This window comes from Oncorhynchus keta, chromosome 29, assembly GCF_023373465.1.
Source record: "Oncorhynchus keta strain PuntledgeMale-10-30-2019 chromosome 29, Oket_V2, whole genome shotgun sequence".
NCBI lineage: Eukaryota > Metazoa > Chordata > Actinopteri > Salmoniformes > Salmonidae > Oncorhynchus > Oncorhynchus keta.
The window spans coordinates 10,583,715-10,610,489 of NC_068449.1; the positions used below are offsets into that span (position 1 = coordinate 10,583,715).

At 41.7% G+C, this 26,775-nt stretch overlaps 1 long non-coding RNA gene and 1 pseudogene across 1 annotated transcript; both read left to right on the top strand.

Annotated features, from left to right (window-relative positions):
- Window positions 1-3,605: 3,605 nt before the first annotated feature.
- Window positions 3,606-6,459, top strand: LOC118373253 (transcription factor Sox-11-like; annotated as a pseudogene).
- Window positions 6,460-6,935: 476 nt separating this feature from the next.
- LOC127913585 (uncharacterized) lies at window positions 6,936-26,031 on the top strand. Its single transcript, XR_008086079.1, has 3 exons — window positions 6,936-7,074; window positions 7,871-7,999; window positions 25,985-26,031. It is a non-coding gene; the product is annotated as an uncharacterized LOC127913585 (long non-coding RNA).
- The last annotated feature ends 744 nt before the right edge of the window (window positions 26,032-26,775 follow it).

Sequence of the window (26,775 nt, forward strand, 5' to 3'; positions counted from 1 at the left end):
GAAATATATGGGTGACTCCTGAGTGGCTGGCCTCTGAGCTGAGAGAGTGTTTTGCAAGGACAAGTGAAAACAGGATGCAAGCCAAGCTTGGCCCTTGATTGTGCTTGTGTGCTCTGTGCGACAAACATTCCAGGGAGTGCTTAGCGTCAGCTGTTTACATTCATGACAAGATACTCCAGTCTCAAGTATCTGCTAAGCATCAGGACCTTGAGAGAGGGGCAACATCACGGAGGTCAACAGAGAATCGGACACCCTGGAGATACATTTGCATTGAGTCGAGAATGTTAGACAACAACATGGCAAAAATGAGTCTCTGTTCTTGGGCCAAACCGATCCTTCTAATTGTGATAGGTTCCTCTGTTATTTGGAGTGAGAGGAAAACACTGTCTCATGGTTTGTGAGTAATTCAACCACAGGTAGTGACAAACACTACAATTAATGTTCGGCAGCTGGTATGGCCTGTTTTAGAACCATCTCACATATTGAAATAACTAAATGGGACAAAGTAATGTGAAGAAACCCTTATTTCTGTAAAAGTAAGGGCTTTTGTTTAGTACTTGTGTATACGGAGTCAATTAATAAAATAAAGTGTCACTTGAAAAGGGTCTGAATTGTCTGAACTGAGGCAGCATGGGTAACTTACTACAGTAATAACACTGTCCCTATCGGTGCATATCAGCAGTGTCCATAGGCATGAATACCCTAAGAGAACTATCTCCCTGAGACTCATTCAATCAGATTACCAGTAAATGACTCCACTGTATTGGCCTGAAAACCATTCACAAAACACACAGCAATAAACACTCCGGCCTTTGAATAATATAGGATCATTTGCGCCTGTATGTGCCACCGAAACGACTGTTTTCTCTCCCACCTCCACCCCGTCCATTGTGAATCCATCAGATAGAGGCTGACAGAAGCACCCACCTGTCTGGAGGCTATGCAGAGGAGATGGATCCTGTGCATTTTGAGCAACAGATAACCCCTAGTGAGGGTTCGTATTGATCCAACGCTCCACTGCTTTCTTTGTGAGAGCAGCAGCTCTTTCAGATAAAAATGGGGGAATTATTTTTTTCTCTTGAAAAAAAAGCTTTCACTGTTCCTACACGAAAAACATTCACTTAATTTAACACTCCATTGCTTTTGAATATAAATCATTGTGGTTGTCTCCCTCCTGTACACGAATGCGACATATAAACATTATCATCTGACTTTAGGCATTAGAAATCATGTAGTGAGAAAACAGCTTGATACATTTCTAACTCTAACTATTTTTTTCCTCAACATTTGAAATAATCTATGGAAAAAAACACACTAGCAGCACACTTTAGGATGCATACCTGTCCTTTCCCTATAGCTTTTACTGATCATTATGCTATTTGTCACTGTTGCCAGGTAGAAGTCACTGGCACCAGTCTCCCTGCCTATATAGTATCTCACTGAGCCACGCATGGCGCTGATGGCGCTCCCAGGGATCTAGGATAGCCCCTGCCTGGGCTGACTGACTCTGCATTGTTGGAAAATGACCAGTAAAGTAAGCATCTCACTGTTAGTCAACACCTGTTGTTTATGAAGCATGTGACAAATACAATTTTATTTGATTGATTTCATCTCATTCACAGCCAATAATGAGCCACACTAATGAGCAGGCCGGCCGGCCGCCCTGCATGCTTCCATTAAGCAGTGCTGTGATTCATGCTCGGTTCTGCAGGAAATCATCATGCCCAATGCATTGTGGGTCCAGAGATGAACTGATTAAGTCTTTTTATGGTATCGGGGAGATTGGATCTATCTCTCTCATTGTAAAGTACATGTGGTCTACTTGAATTCATATTGAACATATTATATAATATTTAAAACCTTGTTTTCGTGTGGGTTTTCACAACCTCTGTTATTCATTTATTCAGCTGTATACTAATCAATTGGAAGTGTATCTGCTGATCACTACCAAATACTATTTAATAATGTATACTAATCAATTGGAAGTACATCTGCTGATCACTAACAAATACTACTTAATAATAGGCCTAGCCCACAGATTGCACTGGATAAGGCTGTTTTTATGGCTATACGTCAATTTCATGCTCTTAATGCATTCAAAACATCAGGGTAAGATTCAATGTTGTGTATATAACCAAAAGTTCAAATGAATACATCCTGGAAAGAATACCCGTGATACATCTATGTGCGTCAGCCTCTTGAGGCTCTACCCAGTAGTGTATATCTGATAAGGCTTAATCAGCACAGGGTTGTCATGATAAAGCATTTCATCAGTATCTCTGTCTCAAAGAAGAGCCTCACTGTCTGCTCCAAGGATGGGAAATGAAGACTCTCTCTGTCTCGCTCTCTCTTTCTCAAGTCTGAATCAGTAGACACTTCATAAGTCTCAGGCAAAGGCACGGGTGGGGGAGGGTCTCAAAAGGGTAAGTGATTGCCCTCTAGGGGACAAGGGGAAAAAGCAGTCGAGCCTTATCGTCCCCAGCCTCCAATAGCACTGCTGGCTGCCACCCAGAGCCCAGAGCCCGTCGACGGGGGTGCAGCCTTAGCCGAGCACTAGCAGGGAGGGAGACCCACGCTGTAGTACTGCTGCCTCTTGTCATAGCAAACTCAGCAGGGAGGGAGGGAGGGAGCCCATGAGCTGCACATCCTAATGTTGGTGTCAGAGGATGGGGTTGGTGCATGCATCCTCCTAGACGGGCCTCAAGACAGACCACATCAACAACATGCTGAAGATAAATAGGGTCCACAGGTTACTGTTTATAACACTATAATAGATACAGTTGGTTGATTGAACTATTATCCTAATAAGTAACATTTTTTTAATCAGGGTTATATTGATAAATATGAGATTATGAAACAGTGTTTACAAAAGTATTGTTATTCTAAAATCAACAGAAGGTGCCTGGCTCATCCTATTATAAATTATATGTATTAATGAGATTAAAGGCAATTCATTTAATTTAATAAACAGCTAAATTTAGGCATGCAGACAATTAAGAGACAAGAAACACTTAATACAGACTGTAAAGGTGTGATACTATTGTTGCCATGTAATAACTGCCATGTAACAACTGTGAATTAGCCCATTGCTAATCAAGGCTACTGATATCCATGTGCCACTGAGGACACAATGTATCCAGTCCGCGCGCTGGCTGTAACAGTGTCCAAGCGCCACCTTCAGTGTATCCAATAAAATTAAAATAAATAAACAACCGTAAACTGGTACATTTTTCTAAGCGTGTGTGAGTCAGATACATTATTACTAGGCTACTGCGCGTCTCTCCTAGTCTTTCCATTCTGATACTCTGACTGAATTATTTTAGCACAGCTAAAACATAAAATAAAGAGAGTTTTAAAATTTGCTCTTCTCATTGCTCGTTCATCTTCAGAGGATTGTGAGCTAAATGTATGTTTAATATGCCTGCTTCGCACAGCATGCGTCCGGGCCATAGACATTAAGGTCCAGACAACGTACCACACGACCCACCTCCAAATCCCACCTCCAATGAGAGCTCGGGAGGGCGGAATAACGGGTTAAGGCACTGTATGGAGTCTTTTGGGCGGAGTGGAGGGGACGTGATTGGATACTTATCAATGACGTAATGGACATGAAAAAGCTAATAACTAGTTAAGAAGGCAGTTTGTAACTCTGGAAAAGAGACCAGAGCTTGGGACACGGAGGACGTGGACACATTGGCGAAGCGAATACAGAGATTTGGCAGTGGGCTCTTAGACACTGCAACGTCTGGGGGAAGATAACTTTTTAAACAGGACCATGGTGCAGCACACCGACAACAGCGAGACGGAGGGCACCATGTCCAGGGAAGCTACCGATTCCGAGGAGAGTGAATTTATTGCTTGCAGCCCCGTGCAGATAAACCCAGACTGGTGCAAGACAGCAACCGGTCACATAAAGAGACCAATGAATGCATTCATGGTTTGGTCCAAAATTGAAAGGAGAAAGATCATGGAGCAGTCCCCGGACATGCATAACGCCGAGATTTCCAAAAGGCTGGGGAAAAGATGGAAGATGCTAAAGGACAGTGAAAAGATTCCCTTCATCAGGGAAGCGGAGAGGCTCCGGTTAAAACACATGGCTGATTATCCCGATTACAAGTATAGACCCAAGAAAAAACCAAAGCTCGACAGTTCAAAACCATCAGCACCATCTCCGGAGAAATCTTGCAGCAAAATGGCAAAGACTTCCGGTAAAAAATGCTCCAAAATAAAGACTAAGACCCATTCTAAATTGTCTCACCGCTACGGGGATGACTGTGTGTTCCCAAAAGTTACAAAGACGGTTAAAAGTGAACTCACAGATGATGATGACGATGATGAATACGAGGAGGACTATCGTATGCGGATTAAACAGGAGGACGAGGAGCAGATGAGGCCGTATAATGTAGCAAAAGTTCCCACGAGCCCAACGTTGAGCTCCTCTGCTGAGTCCGAGGGAACCAGCATGTATGAAGACGTACGGAATGCGGCTCCGAACAGACTGTTTTACAATTTCAAAAACAGTACTAAGCAGAGTACAATGTACCCAGCATCCGCCTCACCAGCATCTTCTAGGTCAGTTTCAACATCTTCCAGTTCCAGCGAGGACGCGGACGACTTGCTTTTTGACTTCAGTTTAAATTTCGCCCCGAACGCTCAAGGGCCGGAGGTGGGCAACCCGAATTCAGGAAATCTCTCCCTCTCTCTTGTGGATAAAGATTTGGACTCATTCAGCGAGGGCAGTCTGGGCTCTCACTTTGAATTTCCAGACTATTGCACACCAGAGCTCAGTGAAATGATAGCAGGGGACTGGTTGGAGGCGAACTTTTCTGACTTGGTGTTCACATATTAAATTGAAAAGATCCGACTTATAACAGAGAAGGATAAATGAAATGATGTCCTGTTCAAGTTGTTCCTATAGCCCTGCCTCCTCTGGTTTCTAGAGGTCGGGGGAGGAGGCAAGGTGAGGTTTGAGGAATTAGATGCTTATGAAGCTGGTACTGTAGCAAAAAAAGTCTGCAAATGTTTTTCTGGCAGAATGACAGGGTTTTATGGATTTTTCTGTGGGTCTAAAATTACTGTTCAACTAAAACGGACCACAAAGGGAAAAATCTGTGAACTTCTATGCATCTTATCCTCTTTAAACTGCAGGGAACTGAAAACGTAGGACTGTGGACTGACTCAAAGCAAATCCGTGAACTGACAATGTTCAGGATGTTACTTTACAATGGTTTTATGTCATTTCTATATGCCGCAAACATTTTTGTTTTGTAACTGATTCCGTTTACCTCCTGATTTGAAAATGAAGCAGTCTAAACCTCTTCAGAATACAGGTGCGGAGGAAACATTTTGATACATAACAGACCTCATCTTTTTAAAAGAAAAGTAAAATATTTTCAGGCATATTTTTGTACAGTTAAAAGGGAATGTTCTTACTGTGCTTTCAGTGAGTTTCAGGCACTTCTTCCCTTTATCATTTGTTTTCGCATGCAAGGAAGTCCTGGTTTTAAGGATTAAGTTCAATTAAAACTTGCATCAAAATGCCTTGTGGATTTTAAGATTTTGTACAGTTGTAGAGCAGATTTGTTAAGTATTTGTAGACGATAGGCTACAAGGGCATCATGGGGACAACATACCTCAGTGATGGGATTAGTTTCAAGATTGTATATGTACTGTAATATAGTAAAGTTAGGAGTTTATGTATATCATACTCGTGATATGTGGATGGGTCCCAAATCGCAGGTGTGAAACTGGATTTTGGTATTTTTTATGGCACATACTGTTTTTTTCCCCCCTCATTTTTTGTGCAATATATACTCTTAAAATACAGGCCATCTGCATTTTGTAGCAAGTGATGGAAAAACAGCCTTGTGCACTGTCAATATCATTACCTGTCATGATGCTGAACTCTGCCTCCACAGAATATAGACAAATCAGCTGGAACTGATACAAAATTACTTAATATGGCCATGTGGTGTGATGCATTAAAAAGGCAAAACAAAGATACCAATTTGAGTGTTATTTGACTCAGTTTGGATATTGGGCATATCCAAAACATATCTCAACCAAACTGTGTAAAACTGACCCCGAAATTCTGGGGGAAAAAAGAGAAGTACTGCAAGGGGCATACTTTAATGTGGGTGGTCTGGCATAAGTCAAGCAAGCAAAAAATAACATTCCGGAGTCCTGTTTCATGAAATGAAATGTTTCATTTCAAACTGAAGACGGCCTTCTTTTCTTAAACATTAACCATAAACCTGTATTTTTGTTTCTTGCACTTAAGACAGATATTGTTTATTTTTATGTGGGTCTTACATATGAAGTCTGTTTGAGTACAAGGTTTGGAACATGACCTAATTATATGCCAGGAAAACGTTAAAAGGTTCATGGCAGTAGTTATTTCATATTCCAAGTGTGAATCTCTCTTTGACTCATCTTTTAATAAACAAGTACATACCACCATCAACTGTCCTTTCAGTTTGTGAATAATACAGTATGTATTGTTGATCTTGAAAAGGGGTCATAACAGAAAATGTTGGATGCATATTTTTTGTCAGAACAGACAGCTTTATGGCCATAGAAAAACATCTTAATTGTATTGCATGGGAACACTTTTTCTTATAATGTGCATATTGCATAGGAATAATGATGATGAGTAAATAACATTGCATATTGGCTGAACTCAACTGAAATGGCCTCAAACTGATATGTGAAATCGCATTGAATAAAACCAACAGGTACACATGCAAACTACAGTGTTGAAATATATTGCATATAAAAATGTGTATTCCAGTTCTCCCGTTACTTGCATAATGTGGCTGTAAGGACACCGTAGCTTTAAGAAATTGAAAAGCGCGCTCCAACACGCTGAGCAATGTGATTGGTGAGAATGTGCTTCCTCATAAACGGTGTTGGTAACCAGAGACGCCACTCACAAGCCCCTTTATACATCAGTTCTCTCAGCATGTGTGCCTGCCTACTGGCTCCCCTGTCTATGCCTGATTCGGAATTACCCCTCTGAGCTAAAACACAACATCTCATCCTAGACCTAGAATAGAAATGATTACATTCCAAGAGGTGAGTATGAACTGCGTGTGTCAATTCAACAGGTGTTTATCATTGCTTGTTTACCAGACAAACTGAAATGGGTTCTAGAGCATTGGCGTATCTGTTATAAACTTGTCATGTTATCTTCACAGTTTAATTGGTAAACAGATATAGAAGGATGAGGGAAAGCTGCATATCAGTTATTTATAGGCCTTATGTCGAATATGGATATGGATTTACGAGTGCGTAATAATAGCAACTACATAATAACAAGCCTCACTGATGACTGACTCCCCCTCTGTAAGGAGAGAAGTAACGATATTCAGAAATACACGTGACTTGAGGGTCGAGCAGTATAATCAATAACAGGCCGTTTGTTGGCAGTAACAGAGATTAAGAATAAAGTTCTGATTCAACTAAAACTCCACATGAAATATACTCTGTAGGATTTATTCAATATAACCAGAAACATGTAGTGTCAGTCTGGCATGAAATAGTGTGTGGCTGACAATAAGGGTAGCAAATACATAGCATGATTGCGCTGTCGGTTGATGAATAAGTGATCACAAATAAGAGCGGTACTGTCGTTTAACTGCATAGGTTACTTCAATTGAAACCAAGGGGGAAAAATGCCGAATCTTTCTAAACAGTGTATGCAATGTGTACCTAAACCATAATTCAATGTTATTGGTCACATAAGACAATAAGGCGGTCTTCATTATCCATACACATGATATGAACGGTTAAAGATATTATGATCAATATTTTTGAAATATCAAAACAAATTCGTGATGACATTTGTTGGTTTCTCCCTTTCACAATGTAGACTGGCGTCTGACATGGATGATTGTTAAACCATGGAGATGCTGCCTTTGTCACCACCGAGAACAAGTGGGCACAAGTCGTCACCGGTAACCTATCAGAAGTCAGGATGAGCCCTGCATGGCTAGAAATGGTCTGTGCTCATCACACCAATAGAATTGAATGATTAATATTTGCCATGCGTGACTGCACAGGTTTTTCCCTGCCATTAAGTCAGTTTGCAAATTTGTAATAAAACATTGATCTATTACTTTACCTGACCTATTGGTCAATGTTACTAATGGATTCCGGGACAATTCCCAATAGAATATGAATATTGATTTCGTGTTCCTCTGAAATATCCGCTCTGGGCTAATGCCATTGGTACAAGGTGAAATTAAATTAGTGACTGTTGAAATTTTCCTTCTATTTCCTCCTTAAATAAATACATGGAAATCTACCCTAGTCAAAACATCCTATAGGATCAGTGATTTTTCCCATAGAATCCTTTAGGAAGCTCACAATCCTATAGGGTTTGGTGTCACCTCTATCAGAACCCTATTGGAATCCAATTGGACTAATTTATTCCTATTTTGCTTAATTGAACTAACTCAATTATAGTTTGTTGTCATTTGTTCCAGTACAATACAAAAACATGAATTACAACATTTTCGTTGATCGGAAACAACATTTTGGTTTTATTCACCACCTCAATATGGGAGTGATTCAAGGCTGCACGTTAATTTGCAGTAAGACCACCTGTAAAATATATATATTTTTTTAACATAACAATCACTTTAGTTATTTTATTTTATTCCGATTCATGCAACTTCTTGTCTTTGAAAAATACATTACAATATGACATACAATACTAAAAACAATGTTACAATAAAAACATATTTGGGAGGGTTTCCCAGAATACATACCATCTTTACTTTGCTTATATGCAAATAAAAAGTACTAATCTATATGGAATTGTTTTAAGAAGGTCATACCAAGGATCATATTGCTGTTTGATTTAGAATTTTAAAACCCCTTGAAGTATCAAAAAAACAAACACATTGAATAACAGATTCACTACATGTAACAACAGATAGTCCTTACTGCTATTAGTCCATACAAACACATTGCATAACAGATTCACTACATGGAAAAACAGATAGTCCTTACTGCTATTAGTCCATACAAACACATTGAATAACAGATTCACTACATGGAAAAACAGATAGTCCTTACTGCTATTAGTCCATACAAACACATTGAATAACAGATTCACTACATGGAAAAACAGATAGTCCTTACTGCTATTAGTCCATACAAACACATTGAATAACAGATTCACTACATGGAAAAACAGATAGTCCTTACTGCTATTAGTCCATACAAACACATTGAATAACAGATTCACTACATGGAAAAACAGATAGTCCTTACTGCTATTAGTCCATACAAACACATTGAATAACAGATTCACTACATGGAAAAACAGATAGTCCTTACTGCTATTAGTCCATACAAACACATTGAATAACAGATTCACTACATGGAAAAACAGATAGTCCTTACTGCTATTAGTCCATACAAACACATTGAATAACAGATTCACTACATGGAAAACAGATAGTCCTTACTGCTATTAGTCCATACAAACACATTGAATAACAGATTCACTACATGGAAAAACAGATAGTCCTTACTGTTATTAGTCCATACAAACACATTGAATAACAGATTCACTACATGGAAAAACAGATAGTCCTTACTGCTATTAGTCCATACAAACACATTGAATAACAGATTCACTACATGGAAAAACAGATAGTCCTTACTGCTATTAGTCCATACAAACACATTGAATAACAGATTCACTACATGGAAAAACAGATAGTCCTTACTGCTATTAGTCCATACAAACACATTGAATAACAGATTCACTACATGGAACAACAGATAGTCCTTACTGCTATTAGTCCATACAAACACATTGAATAACAGATTCACTACATGGAAAAACAGATAGTCCTTACTGCTATTAGTCCATACAAACGCATTGAATAACAGATTCACTACATGGAAAAACAGATAGTCCCCCCCCCCAAAAAGTTTAAAATAAGTTTCTAGTGAAGTGTCTGTCCTATATCTGAGAGACATAAGATGAGGGAAAATGTGCTTTTAAAAAAAAAAAAAAATTTTCTTTTACATGTATTGAACCCATTATTTGTGTCACTAAAGAGTCTCTTTATATACTTCCATAAATGTTTTCAACTGGTACAGGGGACCTTCATGCGAGTCATGTGAGTCCTACATGTTCGTGAGAGGCTCACCTTTACACAGAGGGGTCATATTAGTGTGCAGCCCAAACTGTTCTGACGCTACAGACCCGCCACGGCTATTCTATGGCAGATCGGCTGTACCGACTTCAGACGAGTCCCAAGGCGCTTGCTCTTGTGGGGGTCGTGGAACAACACAGAGAACACCATCGTGTTCGTGAGTCTCTATGTTTCCATAGAAGGGTCATAATAGTTCTGTAAGCCAAACGGTTCAGACTTTACAAATGATTTTGTGAGAATACCGATTTTCAGGACATCTCATGGTCTGACAAACACGGTGGATTGAGTAGCATTCAATGCAAAGATAACAGATACTGTATCTGTAGCTTAAATTTACTGATTTTTATGGGAATATTTGTATTATGTTAATTCGATTTCTGGGAGCGTGCGGACATCGACCTTAGAGGGTTATTATAGTATGGTCAGCTATACATATGTTCCTTTTACCCTCTTTATGTTGATATAGGGAGAGGAAAAGAAAAACCTAAAGATAATCAGACCCCCTCGCCCCTAACTCCTTTCCTCCCAGGGGTGTTACCACCCCCTCTCCCTCTCTACCTGCCTCCCTCCCCCTCTCTCCCACAGAGCTGTCCCCCCACCCTCTCTCCATTCCTAGAAGGTGCTCCCTCCCATCTTTCATCTCTCCCTCCTGGATGTAACTACCAGTTCCCATCTAGTGACCTCTTTGCACACCTGATTCTGGTGTTGTAATTTTTTTAAATGACCTGTGGCACATTAAGATTACATCTAATTATTAATCTAGCCCTGTATGGATGAAATGCTACATCTCGCAACTGTAATCGCTGCCAAAAGTGATTCTAACATGTATTGACTCAGGGAGTTGAATACTTATCTAATCAAAATATATTAGTGTTTCATTTTCCATTAATACTTTCTGAAGGAACTGTTGTCACGTCCGTTATAATGATTGGATCAAGGCGCAGCGTGCGTAGAGTTCCACATATTTTAATTAATAGAAACTCAACAAAACAGAACAAACAAGCACAAACGAAACGTGAAGCTACTGGTGTGCACACAGGCAACTATCTGTAGACAAGATCCCACAAATCACAATGGGGAAAATGGCTACCTAAATATGATCCCCAATCAGAGACAATGATAAACAGCTGTCTCTGATTGGGAACCATACCAGGCCAACATAAACAACTAAATCACCTAGATACCCGCCCTAGTCACTATCACGCCCCAACCAACATAGAGAATAAACAGCTCTCTATGGTCAGGGCGTGACAACTGTATACAATTCAAATCAACAAAATGCATAGAAATCCTATAGGATAAAAAATACATTGAAATCCTATAGGATCCTATAGGATTCGAAATACAAGAATCCAATTAGAATCCAACAGAAAAATCCTATCAGATTTTGGAACCAGTCCTATTGGATTATAATCTATATGGTTTTATGTTAGAGGACCCTATAAGATTCCAATACAAGAATCTAATATAAAAATTAAATCAGTGTGCTGGAGTCTAAGCTCCCAATTTAGGACCACATATGACCCTTCAGAGGCAGGGGTTCGGCCCCCGCTCGGCTGACTTAACCACTTTCTATACATTTCCGTCTGTCCCGTCCCCTCTAATCTCCTTGAAAAAAACGTTTTACTAACATGAGTGCTAGTAAATAAAATCCCATAGGATTCCAATTTTTTTTAAAAAATCTAATAGAATCAGATTTTGGAAGCAGTCCTATTGGACTCATATTCGATTCAATCCTATAGCATAGGTTCCAAAATCTGATCGGATTTTCTTTTGGATTCTTAGGATTCTTTTATTAGAATTCTATAGGATTTTTTTTACTAGGGTTGAATGCTCAGGAGACATTGAATGAGATACCATCCAAAGCAAAATCCAGGCAGGGGGAAAAGGTGGTGACTAAATAAAGTAATTTCCAATCCCTTGAGCGCTTAAATCATTCATATAACCTGGGATGTCATGGCCAAACGCTGTATGTGACACCTCTACAAAGGCCTCTGCAAAAGAACTGAGGGGCTGATGGGTGATTTTCCGATTTGCCAAGTTACTTAAAGCGGACATTTGAAAAATGTCATAGCTGTCTCGGCCCCGAGGCTCAGTCAAAGCCTAGGTGGCTGATCTTTGTCATACTCTGTTGCTGTCGAATCCGGTAATTATGAGGTATATTTTATGATTTGCTCAGATCTCAGAGTCTCCTCTCCTTTATGCTGTCCACGATGCTGTAGCAGCAAAGTGCATTACGTCACCTCGCTGGCAGACTAGCTCAGAGAGACCCAGCAGGACCCCTGTTGTGCTGTGGCTTCACATGTCCCCTTGTCTCAGTGGGGAACCTCTAATACAACATGGCTGTGGGAATAGCTAGCATTGCCTCCACAGCTAAATGTCTCAGAACAACACAGCGCTGTTTGCCTACAGATAAACATGTTTGGTGTCGGTAGAATTGACGAGTGGGTAGGATTTATGCCTCCTTCAAATCTGCTGCCTTAATGAGAATGACACCCCTCCAGGCGTCTCTACATTATAATACTGTAGGTAGGCTCACCATGCTCTCGGCTGTGCTTCCCTTTGTAGTCTGTAATGGTTTGCAAGCCCTGCCACATCCGACGAGCGTCGGAGCCGGTGTAGTACGATTCAATCTTAGGCCTGTATTGACGCTTTGCCTGTTTGATGGTTCGTTGGAGGGCATAGCGGGATTTCTTATAGGCTTCCGGGTTAGAGTCCCGCTCCTTGAAAGCAGCAGTTCTACCCTTTAGCTCAGTGCGAATGCCAATAAAACGATTAGCCACTCATCGCCTGATCCTCATAAGGCACCCAGATCTCCCTTCCCGCAGCCTAGCCAGTTCACTGTAATGACACAACAACAACAACAATGGCTACTGATCTCTATTGTTTCAGGTAGTTCATGATTTTGAGCGAGGGAGGGAGAAAGAGAGGAGGGAGGCATTGAGAGAGAGGGCTAGAGGGAGAGAGAGAGATTGAGGGAAGGGCAAGGAAAGAGAGATCATGAGCCCCATCTGTTGCAGGGATATTTACCATCTCTTCACATTTAGAGAGGAGGCTAAGGCCTAAGTACCCCCCCCCAACACAGCATTGTATTCTGCTTGCATCACAGACAGGTTGTTGAAAATGTCACCCACATGATTCCATGGTGCCTTGAGATGTGTATAGGCTGAACTACCTGGTCACTCCCTAGTCACACCAATAGGAAACTGTTTCAAGGTTTGTCACTCCACAAGAGAACATTCTCAAAGACTTGCGTTAATAAGGGATATTGTATTACTTGTCCAGATAATTTTCCTCTGTGGACTGTTGCTTCTAGGACTAAAGTTTAGAAGGCTATTTCTGAGGCCTGTTTATATTTTGTGCTTTTCTTCTGTGGACTACTTTCCTTTGGATTGCTACAGAGATGACTATTCATTACTTCATTACTTGTGGTGGGATTTGTTTCTGTTTCTTGCTGGCATTTTTGGACTTTGAATCAGAGACTGGGCCTATACGTTCAAGTTAATTTGGGGGGAATTTGGGTTTGATTCTGTATGCCAGCGGATTAATTTGTGAATACACATTATTCATTACATGATGTTTGTGTCCTCTCTTGTTCAGAGGTGTTGTGTTTAACTAACTGATTGTTATAAATAAGTAGCAGGAAGGAAATATGCTGTTTGTCATACAGCGCACACCAATAGCAGTTCAATCACAGCTGTAAGAATCCACTTTGACATGTGGTAAAATCTCATTGGTAAAGGTCACTTTCATTTTCGTGGAGGTCATTCATCAGTCATTTTAATTATCCATTGATATGACATGAGCTCACTGTAGTAACTATAACTTCTTCTTCTTCTTCTTCTTCTTCTTCTTCTTCTTCTTCTTCTTCTTCTTCTTCTTCTTCTTCTTCTTCTTCTTCTCTCAGTTAGATTGAATCAAGTCACACACATCATGTCCCTTCACATAGAATTTGGGACTCTGCTATGTTGAAGTTAGCTGCACTTTGTGTGTTAAGAACGTTTTTTTAACTCCCCATAACAAGAAGCATTGGAGTCATTAGTGTTCACTACATACTTATTAACCTCCATGTTTACTATGTAATCTAGTCACAAGCTGGTTGGTTTGATTGTGGTCAGTTTGGGGTTTGTGGAACCTTGTTTGGAATTTATTGTAACACTGTGCTCTATGTTTATTTTTACAGCTTTACTGATACCCCCCACAGCCGTTTGCTCTTTCTAACACAATGCTGTGTATACATGTATCTCCATCATTCGTCCAATATCGGATTGATGATGTTATATGCGGTATATAACTCAGATATAATGTTATATTTTAATCCAGATTACAATTTTAGAGTTACATTTTGGTGGGCCATGTATTGCTTTAGGTATTTCAGCAGTATGTTTACTGTTAATGCTTGAACTAAAAATATACATAAAACTCGACCAAATTAAATCCACAGATAATATTGGCTCTCTCAAATAAAATTGAGTGGAATATTAGTATTTTAGAGCACACTAGTCTTGGATGCGTTGATCTGCTTGCTGAGGGAAAGTTGCCAGATGTATAGATTTAAGACCACATGCCCTGCTTTTGGGTGAGAAGAGAATATGAAGCGTGAGGAGCGAAGGAACTTGTATTACTAAAAGTAACAGACTAGAGCTTTGACAGAATACCTAGCTTCAGTTAGATTCCTGAGTAAATGTTTAAGTGCTTCTTCACAATTCCGTTTCTTCAGCAATGGTGTTGCATGATCACAGCTCCCACTGCCAGGCTTGCGTTTGTAGGCCTGGCAGGCCTTGAAATTCCCCTCTCATGGTATTCCACTACTTTCACCCCTGACTTCCCTGATTCAGATCTCTAACTATTGATAATGACTAAAAACATCTAGGACCCCTCGCTCTTTCCTCTTAATCAGGCTTAAGCCGTGCAGACTGGAACAAAAAGCTAAATGTTATGCAGTTTTTGCCCCAAACCTGTAGCACCACCAGCCAGTTCGCCATTCATATTAATTTGCAATCTAATACTGTGCTATGGTCCCTGGTGGCCCCTTGCAGGGGTGTGGACTCGAGTTACATGACTTGGACTAGAGTCTGACACCAGTCACAAATTGAATGACTTGAGACTCGACAGAAAATAAAATAACTTGAGACTTGACTTGGAATTGGAGCCTCAAGACTGGGGACTCGACTTTGACTTAAGAGATGACTTGAAATTATCCGGTCAGGTTTTGTAACCTTTTTGTCAGTCATTTTGTGGCACTCGGATTAGGCTGCTCTCCACACAGCCCAACCTGGTCTCAAATCATTTTGTATTATTCGCTATATACATCCAAGACACTTCATATGGTATGTATGAACTTGTGGATGTCCATCTTCAATTTCTTATTAATATGTTACAAATAAAAATTGGTATGATATGTTACAAATTGCAATTCATAAAAAATGTTATGAATTTGCTAAATGTACAATATGCTGCTGCCAACGTTAGCATTAACAACCAGGCCACCTAGCTAAGGTTTTCTAGCTTAGTTGTTAAGGTTAGGAGTTAGGATAAAAGGTTAAGGTTAGGGAAGGGTTAGGTAAAATGGTTAATGTTAGATTTAGGGTTAGGAGAGGGTTAGCTAACATGATAATTAGTTGCAAAGTGGCAGAGAAGTAGTAACTATTTGTAAAGTTGCTAAATAGCTACAATTTTAAAATAGTCCTTGATGACATTCTGTCTTATGTAACCATACGAAACGTAACATATCAAACTAATTTACTATGTTACGTCTAGTCTATGAGAGGGGAGAGAGGATTTCCATAAATTCATTTGCAGCTCCAAAAATAGTTTGGTAATCAATAATATGAACCGTTTACTTTGCAAGCTCAACAGCAATGGGGCATCAAGCAACAATTACTAGAATAGGTCTGCTGGTCTTTTGGTATGTCAAAATTACTGGAAATTGATAATTTACTTACAAAGCTTGCATTTGGAATGTAACGGTTGTCTTTGGAGGAAGGAGAGGAGGACCAAAGCGCAGCGTGGTTTGTGTTCATGATATATTTTAATGAAATATCACTGGACACAGAAAACAAAAGGAACAAGAGAAATAAATGAAAACCAACACAGTCCCGTGTGGACCAAACACTGACATGGAAAAATAAACTGGGCTGTGGGTGATCACTGGAGATCTGGTGTATACCACTCGCACCTCTCCCTTAGGCTCAATACCCACATTCACTCGGCACGGGCGGAGCGCAGGCATAGGACGCACTGCACCCTCCCAGCGCCCTGGAGACACAGCACACAGCGCCGGCGCAGGATACCCTGGGCCGAAACGGCGTACTGGAGACCAAACACGCTGGGCTGGCACAACACACCCTGGCTGGATGCCCACTGTCGCTTGGCACTTGCGGGGGGCTGGCCTATAGCCCACAGGGCTATGAGCGCATACTGGCGACACGTGCGCTTGGGTGCCTGACCAGTACTGCACTTCTTTCGGTGAGCACGAGGAGTGGGCTCAGGTCTCCAACCTGACTGCCACACTCCCCGTGTGCCCCCCCCAAAAAGTTTTTTTTGGAGCTGCCTCTCGTGCCTGTCGCTCTGCCGTGCTGTCTCATCATATCGCCGCCGCTCAGCTTTAGCTGCCTCCAGCTCTGCCTTGGGGTGGCGATATTCCCCAGCCTGTGCCCAGGGTCCTTTTCCGTCCAAAATCACCTCCCATGTCCATGAGTCCGGAGATCACTGCTGCCCGAAACCACGCTGCTTGGCCCTTGGTTGGTGGGTGATTCTGTAACGGTTGTCTTCGGTGGAAAGAGAGGAGGACCAAAGCGCAGCGTGGTTTGTGTTCATGATGTATTTTAATGAAATATCACTGGACACAGAAAACAAAAGGAACAAGAGAAATAAATGAAAACCGACACAGTCCCGTGTGGACCAAACACTGACACAGAAAAATAATCTCCCACAAAACACAGGTGGGAAAAGTCTACCTCAGTATGATTCTCAATCAGAGACAACGAACAACACCTGCCGCTGATTGAGAACCATACCAGGCCAAACACAAAACCACAACATAGAAAAAATAACATAGACTACTCACCCCAACTCACACCCTGACCAAACTAACACAAAGACATAACAAAGGAACTCAGGTCAGAACGTGACATGGAATTTGTTGTTAAAATGTATTATTACATAATCAAGATGTGTTTTAGACAAAATAATAAACATGGCTGTCTGGTAGCCTCAATAAATAGATTTAGATTGGTAGTTGAACAAGTCATTGCCTGTATACATTTTTATTAACTTTACTTGAGACTTGATTGAAAAAAGTTGTGACTTGACTTGGTCTTAGAATTAACGACTTGGACTTGACTTATGACTCGACGGGTTCTACTTGGGACTCAACTTGACACTATGACCTTGTGACTTGAGACTTGCTTGTGACTTGAATAATAGTTACTTGGTCCCAACTCTGGCCTTTCCCCTCTGTGTTCACCATCACACAACCCCTCTCTACAGACACCCCTCTCTGCACAGTGAACATTGTAATCTGTCCCTCTTCTTTCTCCTTTAATTCATGTGTTACCCCGTTAGGGCACCCCCTTCACAGTGAGCATCAGCACGGGGCCTCATTGGAAACATCTCTGCTGCTTCAGCAAATAACTAGCACACCAAATCCGCCGGGGCACTTTACAGGAAGCATGGGTTACTAGAGGGGCTGGGTTTTTAATGAATGCAACTCTACAATGTTTTTGATAGCACCCCCCATTTTTCTGGAAAAGCAAACCATGTCCCATCTAGGTCTGTCTGTCTCTGTCTCTCTGTCTCTCTCTTTCGCTCTCTCTTGTTTTCGTTCTCTCTCTCTCTCTCTCTTGTTCTCTCTCTCGTTATCAGTTTATGCTGTCGCTGTGTAAGGCTATTGTTGGTTCAGCAGATTCTCCTCATTATAGGTGTATGCTTCTGATTTCTTGTTGATTTGTACAATTAAAAGGGAGTGGCCTAAAATCTAAATAACTAGCAATATTTCAGTCGTTTGCATAATTTAATTGAGTGAGCCATGCTATTTCAAGTGATGCCACATGTAGATTGTCATTTGTCACCAATTATGCCAACGTGTCCTATTGTTAAAGTAATCCAATTTCCACTAAACCAGTGAAAAGGGCCTCCCCATCTGTCTCTGTGTTATTAGCTAAGGCAAAGCCTTCCACTATGGTAATACCCTCTTTTATTATTGCAGGGTTTCCCAGACTCGATCCTCGGGACACCAAGTGGTGCACGTTTAGTTTTTTTGCCCTAACACTACACAGCTGATTCAAATAATGAATTCATCATCAAGCTTGATCATTTGAATCAGCTGTGTAGTGTTTGGGCAAAAAACTAAACGTGCACCCCTTTGGGTCCCGAGGACCAAGTTTGGGAAACGATGTACCATTGCATCATCAAAGTGACAATGGTTGCCAAAAAGTCCATTAACTGCTTGTATGTGTTAATGTTCTTTGTACATCTAGTGATGCGCGTATAACTTCCCGTGTTCTTTTGAAACGATGAAACACTGCCAATATATAAGTGGCAACTAGACCATCTTCCTCTCCTGTTTCTATCCCTCGATCTCCCCACTCCCTCCTTCAGTTCCAAATACATCCCCAACATTGCGTTTTGGTGGACAATTTAAGAAAATGTATCACTAAATAATACATGGCTGCCGATGAACAATTCATATGCAGTATGGCAAATCTAGATCTATTATGGAAGAAATGTAATATTCATCAAATATACATTTCAGCCCATGAGCTACACCTTTATGATGCACAGGAAAACAAACAAGCAAATCTGTCGGTATTTGGAGTTGAGAGCGCAGTCGGCGGCTCCCATCTCCTCTTAACAGCATTTGCGATATGATTTTATTGGCTCCCCCGAGTTCTCATCACTGCTTGAGCTTTACAGACTAGACTAGAATAACATGCAGTCTGGTCATACTGACAGTAGACAGGACTCTGCAGAGAGTAAACAGAGCACTGGCACAAATGTAGTAGTGTAGTGTGGCAGGGGCAGCTGCAGGCCTGCAGGTGATCTAGGGGGGGGTTTAGATTGTCTCGAGCCGGTTGGGACCGCTGTTCTAGGGCCTGTGGAGTTGGGACATGCTGCATGGACCCAGCTGGTCCGGGTTGTTCATTTGCTTGGTTGAGCACCTCGCTGAGGCTGGTTACAACAACAAAAATACTGTCACATTGTGCCATTACAAATTCCCACAGGCCACCCAGACCCACACTATGGCAAGAAATGGGCGCCGCTGTAAGATAGTGTTTTGAATGGCCTATTTTATCTAACACGTTCCAAAACAGTTTCACATAACATTACCAGAGGGATAAGAATATATCTTCTCATATTGCAGAGTGTTTCTCATATTGTAGCAAGCATATAACCTAGGAATTGTAGGCTTTGGATTGTGTTTCTGACATCAAGCTTAGTGGGAATTGGAATAGTATCCCATCTTTGAGGAGGAAGTGAAAGAGTCCATTTAAAATCTGTTCATAAGGCCAGTGGACTGTCTCCACTTCACGTTATGTGGCCTCAGGTCCCTCACCTCGGTGACAGGATGCTCGGCGGGTATTTTCAGTGCATGGCGAGACGGCGGAGGGAGGCAACTGTGATCAAACGAGGGCCGCTCATTGATTTTCAAACCCAACCACATTATGCCACAAAAATATCAAAGGCAAGGACCCGCATGGCCTCCGTGATAAGCTCAGCGTGACTTTAACATGCTAAAGCTACGTTTAAGACTCCAGTAACACATTTGAACTCAAAAAATTAATAATGAGAAGGTTTGTTCACCGTCGGCCTCGGCCACTGCTCCCTTGGAAGAAGAAAAATGGAAATAAGGGAGAATGTAATATAATGAAAGCAGAGCCTACCACTGTGATTCCATGCATTATTAACATACCCCTTTCAGATTGGTTAATTAGAAAAAGGTAATCTAGTCATTAACATGTGGGCCAACTGGTTAGATATATATATCTAATATATCATTAGGAAACTAATCCCCCTACCACTAACAGAGAGCTCCTTCTTCAACGCGACTCACCATTAATCCCATTACAAAGGTTCATACTACATAAACTATACTTCCCTCATCCTTTAAGCACTGGCCTGGACCATGTAATTGCTATGCATTTAAAGCAATTTGGTCAGTGGCGACAGAAACCTGCTTACTGCTGAAAAGTTAATGACACTGAAAGCCAATACTATACCCCGGGCACTTAGCGAGATGCTCCATTTTGCAAAGTTCCTCCCTCCCCCTGGCCTTACATACCCTCTCGTACAGTTCACCACTCCAAAAAACCTGGCGGTTATTACCTACCACTTTTTCGTTTGGGGAGGAATGTAAGGGTAATGGGGAACCCTCTGTTCAACACAAGGGCCTGAATACAAAGTACAGTATGAGATCTGGTCATCGGTGCACTGTGCCCTAACTTGTACTGTATAGTAGCAGTGACAATACAGAAGGGTAGGGAAGACGTTCAAGGTGTGATGAAGTTGTTGCTTGAATAAAAGACTGAACGCTAGTGAGCTAGAAGTTATATAGAGCATACATATGCCGTATCTTAATTTGATCATCCTGAGGTTGCAGAAATACAAACTTGTAGTGTATTCAAGGTTTAAAAAGGTGGTTAAGGTTTGTAATTTCCACTTTAACATCTCAGACTAGATTTGCCCTTGCAAAAAAAAAATGTTAAACCCCTACACAAATTGTCCGTTAATTATAATCCAAACAATAATTCACATTTCCTGTTTCTGGAGGATTATTTTCCTGCTTGTGAGAAACTTGGTCAAATTAAGGTACGGCATCTGTACACAAAGTTGAAGTCGGAAGTTTACATACACTTAGGTTGGAGTCATTAAAACTAGTTTTTCAACAATTCCACAAATTACTTGTTAACAAAATATAGTTTTGGCAAGTCGGTTAGGACATCTACTTTGTGAATGACTATCACGCCTTGGTCTTAGTATTTTGTGTTTTTGTTATTTATTTGGTCAGGCCAGGGTGTGACATGGGTTTATTTTGTTGTGTTTCATATTGGGGTTTTGTAGGCATTGGGATTGCGGCTGAGTAGGGGTGTCTAGCATAGGCTTGGCTGCCTGAGGCTGTTCTCAATCAGAGTCAGGTGATTCTCGTTGTCTCTGATTGGGAACCATATTTAGGTAGCCTAGGTTTCACTGTGTGGTTTGTGGGTGATTGTTCCTGTCTCTGTGTAGTTGTTTCACCAGACAGGCTGCATAGGTTTTCACGTTCCGTTTGTTGTTTTGTATATATATATAGTTATTTCATGTATCGTTTTATTTCATTAAAGAACATGAGTAACCACCACGCTGCATTTTTGTCCGCTTCTCCTTCAACAGACGAACGCCGTTACAATGACACATAATTTTTCCAACAATTGTTTACAGAAAGATTATTTCAATTAAAATTCACTGTATCACAATTCCAGTGGGTCAGAAGTTTACATAATCTAAGTTGACTGTGCCTTTAAACAGTTTGGAAATTCCAGAAAATGTTGTCATGGTTTTAGAAGCTTCTGATAGGCGAATTGACATCATTTGAGTCAATTGGAGGTGTACCTGTGGATGTATTTCAAGACCTACCTTCAAACTCAGTGCCTCTTTGCTTGACATCATGTGAAAATCAAAAGAAATCAGCCAAGACCTCAGAAATAAAATTGTATACCTTCACAAGTCTGGTTTATCCTAGGGAGCAATTTCCAAATGCCTGAAGGTACCACGTTCATATGTACAAACAATAGTACGCAAGTATAAAACACCATGGGACCACCCAGCCATCATACCGCTCAGGAAGGAGACACGTTCTGTCTCCTGGACATGAACGTACTTTGGTGCGAAAAGTGCAAATCAATCCCAGAACAACAGCAAAGGACCTTGTGAAGATGCTGGAGGAGACAGGTACAGAAGTATCGAAATCCACAGTAAAATGAGTCCTATATCAAATTCAAATTTCACATTTATTTATTTATATAGCCCTTCGTACATCAGCTGATATCTCAAAGTGCTGTACAGAAACCCAGCCTAAAACCCCAAACAGCAAGCAATGCAAGTGTAGAAGCACGGTGGCTAGGAAAAACTCCCTAGAAAGGCCAAAACCTAGGAAGAAACCTAGAGAGGAACCAGGCTATGTGGGGTGGCCAGTCCTCTTCTGGCTGTGCCGGGTGGAGATTATAACAGAACATGACCAAGATGTTCAAATGTTCATAAATGACCAGCATGGTCGAATAATAGTAAGGCAGAACAGTTGAAACTGGAGCAGCAGCACGGTCAGGTGGACTGGGGAGAGCAAGGAGTCATCATGTCAGGTAGTCCTGGGGCATGGTCCAGGGCTCAGGTCAGATGAAACTGGAGCAGCAGCATGGCCAGGTGGACTGGGGAGAGCAAGGAGTCATCATGTCAGGTAGTCCTGGGGCATGGTCCTAGGGCTCAGGTCCTCCGAGAGAAAGAAAGAAGGAGAGAATTAGAGAACGCACACTTAGATTCACACAGGACACCGAATAGGACAGGAGAAGTACACCAGATATAACAAACTGACCCCAGCCCCCCGACACAAACTACTGCAGCATAAATACTGGAGGCTGAGACAGGAGGGGTCAGGAGACACTGTGGCCCCATCCGAGGACACCCCCGGACAGGGCCAAACAGGAAGGATATAACCCCACCCACTTTGCCAAAGCACAGCCCCCACACCACTAGAGGGATATCTTCAACCACCAACTTACCATCCTGAGACAAGGCTGAGTATAGCCCACAAAGATCTCCGTCACGGCACAACCCAAGGGGGGGCGCCAACCCAGACAGGATGACCACAACAGTGAATCAACCCACTCAGGTGACGCACCCCCTCCAGGGACGGCATGAGAGAGCCCCAGTAAGCCAGTGACTCAGCCCCTGTAATAGGGTTAGAGGCAGAGAATCCCAGTGGAAAGAGGGGAACCGGCCAGGCAGAGACAGCAAGGGGCGGTTCGTTGCTCCAGAGCCTTTCCGTTCAACTTGAATCATATGACCCACTGAAGAGGTGAGTCTTCAGTAAAGACTTAAAGGTTGAGACCGAGTTTGCGTCTCTGACATAGGTAGGCAGACCGTTCCATAAAAATGGAGCTCTATAGGAGAAAGCCCTGCCTCCAGTTGTTTGCTTAGAAATTCTAGGGACAATTAGGAGTCCTGCGTCTTGTGACCATAGCGGACGTGTAGGTATGTACGGCAGGACCAAATCAGAGAGATAGGTAGGAGCAAGCCCATGTAATGCTTTGTAGGTTAGCAGTAAAACCTTGAAATCAGCCCTTGCTTTGACAGGAAGCCAGTGTAGAGAGGCTAGCACTGGAGTAATATGATCCATTTTTTTGGTTCTAGTCAGGATTCTAGCAGCCGTATTTAGCACTAACTGGTTTAATTAGTGCTTTATCCGGGTAACCGGAAAGTAGAGCATTGCAGTAGTCTAACCTAGAAGTGACAAAAGCATGGATTAATTTTTCTGCATCATTTTTGGACAGAAAGTTTCTGATTTTTGCAATATTACGTAGATGGAAAAAAGCTGTCCTCGAAATGGTCTTGATATGTTCTTCAAAAGAGAGATCAGGGTCCAGAGTAACGCCGAGGTCCTTCACAGTTTTATTTGAGACGACTGTACAACCATTAAGATTAATTGTCAGATTCAACAGAAGATCTCTTTGTTTCTTGGGACCTAGAACAAGCATCTCTGTTTTGTCCGAGTTTAATAGGAGAAAGTTTGCAGCCATCCGCTTCCTTATGTCTGAAACACATGCTTCTAGCGAGGGCAATTTTGGGGCTTCACCATGTTTCATTGAAATGTACAGCTGTGTGTCATCCGCATAGCAGTGAAAGTTAACATTATGTTTTCGAATAACATCCCCAAGAGGTAAAATATATAGTGAAAACAATAGTGGTCCTAAAACGGAACCTTGAGGAACACCGAAATGTACAGTTGATTTGTCAGAGGACAAACCATTCACAGAGACAAACTGATATCTTTCCGACAGATAAGATCTAAACCAGGCCAGAACATGTCCGTGTAGACCAATTTGGGTTTCCAATCTCTCCAAAAGAATGTGGTGATCGATGGTATCAAAAGCAGCATTAAGGTCTAGGAGCACGAGGACAGATGCAGAGCCTCGGTCCGATGCCATTAAAATGTAATTTACCACGTTCACAAGTGCCGTCTCAGTGCTATGGTGGAGTCTAGAACCAGACTGAAGCATTTCGTATACATTGTTTGTCTTCAGGAAGGCAGTGAGTTGCTGCGCAACAGAATGGAAGATTCGATATAGGCCGATAGTTTTTTATATTTTCTGGGTCAAGGTTTGGCTTTTTCAAGAGAGGCTTTATTACTGCCACTGTTAGTGAGTTTGGTACACATCCAGTGGATAGAGAGCCGTTTATTATGTTCAACATAGGAGGGCCAAGCACAGGAAGCAGCTCTTTCAGTAGTTTAGTTGGAATAGGGTCCAGTATGCAGCTTGATATTGTTTACCACTATATCGATATAACCTGAAAGGCCACTCAGCAAGGAAGAAGCCATTGCTCCAAAACCACCATAAAAAAAGCCAGACTATGGTTTGCAACTGCACATAGGGACAAAGATCATACTTTTTGGAGAAATGTCCTCTGGATTGATGAAACAAAACCAAAACTGTTTGGCCATAAAGACCGTCATTATGTTTGGAGGAAAAAGGGGGAGGCTTGCAAGCCGAAGAACACCATCTCAACCGTGAAGCACAGGGGTGGCAGCATCATGTTGTGGTGGTGCTTTGCTGCAGGAGGGACTGGTGCACTTCACAAAATAGTTGGCATCATGAAGAGGGGAAATTATGTGGACATGTTGAACAAACACCTCAAGACATCAGTAAGGAAGTTAAAGCTTGGTCGCAAATGGGTCTTCCAAATGGACAATGACCCCAAGCATACTTCCAAAGTTGTGGCTTCATGGCTTAAGGACAACAAAGTCAAGCTATTGGTGTGGCCATCACAAAGCCCTGAACTCAATCCTATAGAAAATTTGTGGGCAAAACTGAAAAAGCATGTGCGAGCAAGGAGGCCTACAAACCTGATGCAGTTACACCAGCTCTGTCAGGAGGAATTGGCCAAAATTCACCCAAATTATTGTGGGAAGCTTGTGGAAGGCTACCCAAAACGTTTGACGCAAGTTAAACAATTTAAAGGCAATGCAAACAAATACTAATTGAGTGTTTGTAAACTTCTGACCCACAGGGAATGTGAGGAAAGAAATAAAAGCTGAAATAAATCTCTCTACTATTATTCTGACATTTCACATTCTTAAAATAAAGTGGTGATCCTAACTGACCTAAGACAGGGGATTTTTTTACCAGGATTAAATGTCAGGAATTGTGAAAACCTGAGTTTGAATGTATTTGGCTAAGGTGTATGTAAACTTCAACTGTACCATGGCAGCGTAGCCTAGTGTTTAGAGCGTTGGACTAGTAACCGGAAGGTTGTGAGTTCAAACCCCCGAGCTGAATTTTGGCCAATTCCTCCTGACAGAGCTGGTGTAACTGCATCAGGTTTGTAGGCCTCCTTGCTCGCACATGCTTTTTCAGTTTTGCCCACAAATTTTGTACTTTTTACTCCATACATAAAAAATAATGTACTTTTTACTCCATACATTTTCCCTGACACCCAAAAGTACTCATTACGTTTTGACAGGAAAATGGTCCAAGTCACACACTTATCAAGAGAACATCCCTGGTCATCCCTACCTACTGATCTGGAGAACTAACTAAACACAAATTCTTTGTTTGTAGTGTTGGAGGGCGTAACGGTCGTCATCGGTGGAAGAAGAAGAGGACCACAAGGTGCAGCGTGGTATGTGTCCATATCTTTTAATAAAGAACTTGAACACTGAACAAAAACAATAAACCGACAACCGAAAACAGTTCTGGCTGGTGCAGACACACAACGCACAACACACAACACACAACAGTTCTGGCTGGTGCAGACACACAACGCACAACACACAACAGTTCTGGCTGGTGCAGACACACAACACACAACAGTTCTGGCTGGTGCAGACACACAACACACAACAGTTCTGGCTGGTGCAGACACACAACGCACAACACACAACAGTTCTGGCTGGTGCAGACACACAACACACAACACACAACAGTTCTGGCTGGTGCAGACACACAACACACAACACACAACAGTTCTGGCTGGTGCAGACACACAACACACAACAGTTCTGGCTGGTGCAGACACACAACACACAACAGTTCTGGCTGGTGCAGACACACAACACACAACAGTTCTGGCTGGTGCAGACACACAACACACAACAGTTCTGGCTGGTGCAGACACACAACACACAACAGTTCTGGCTGGTGCAGACACACAACACACAACAGTTCTGGCTGGTGCAGACACACAACACACAACAGTTCTGGCTGGTGCAGACACACAACACACAACAGTTCTGGCTGGTTCAGACACACAGCAGAAAACAGAAAACAATCAACCACAAAACACAATAGAAAACAGGCTACCTAAATATGGTTCTCAATCAGTGACAACGATTGACCACTGCCTCTGATTG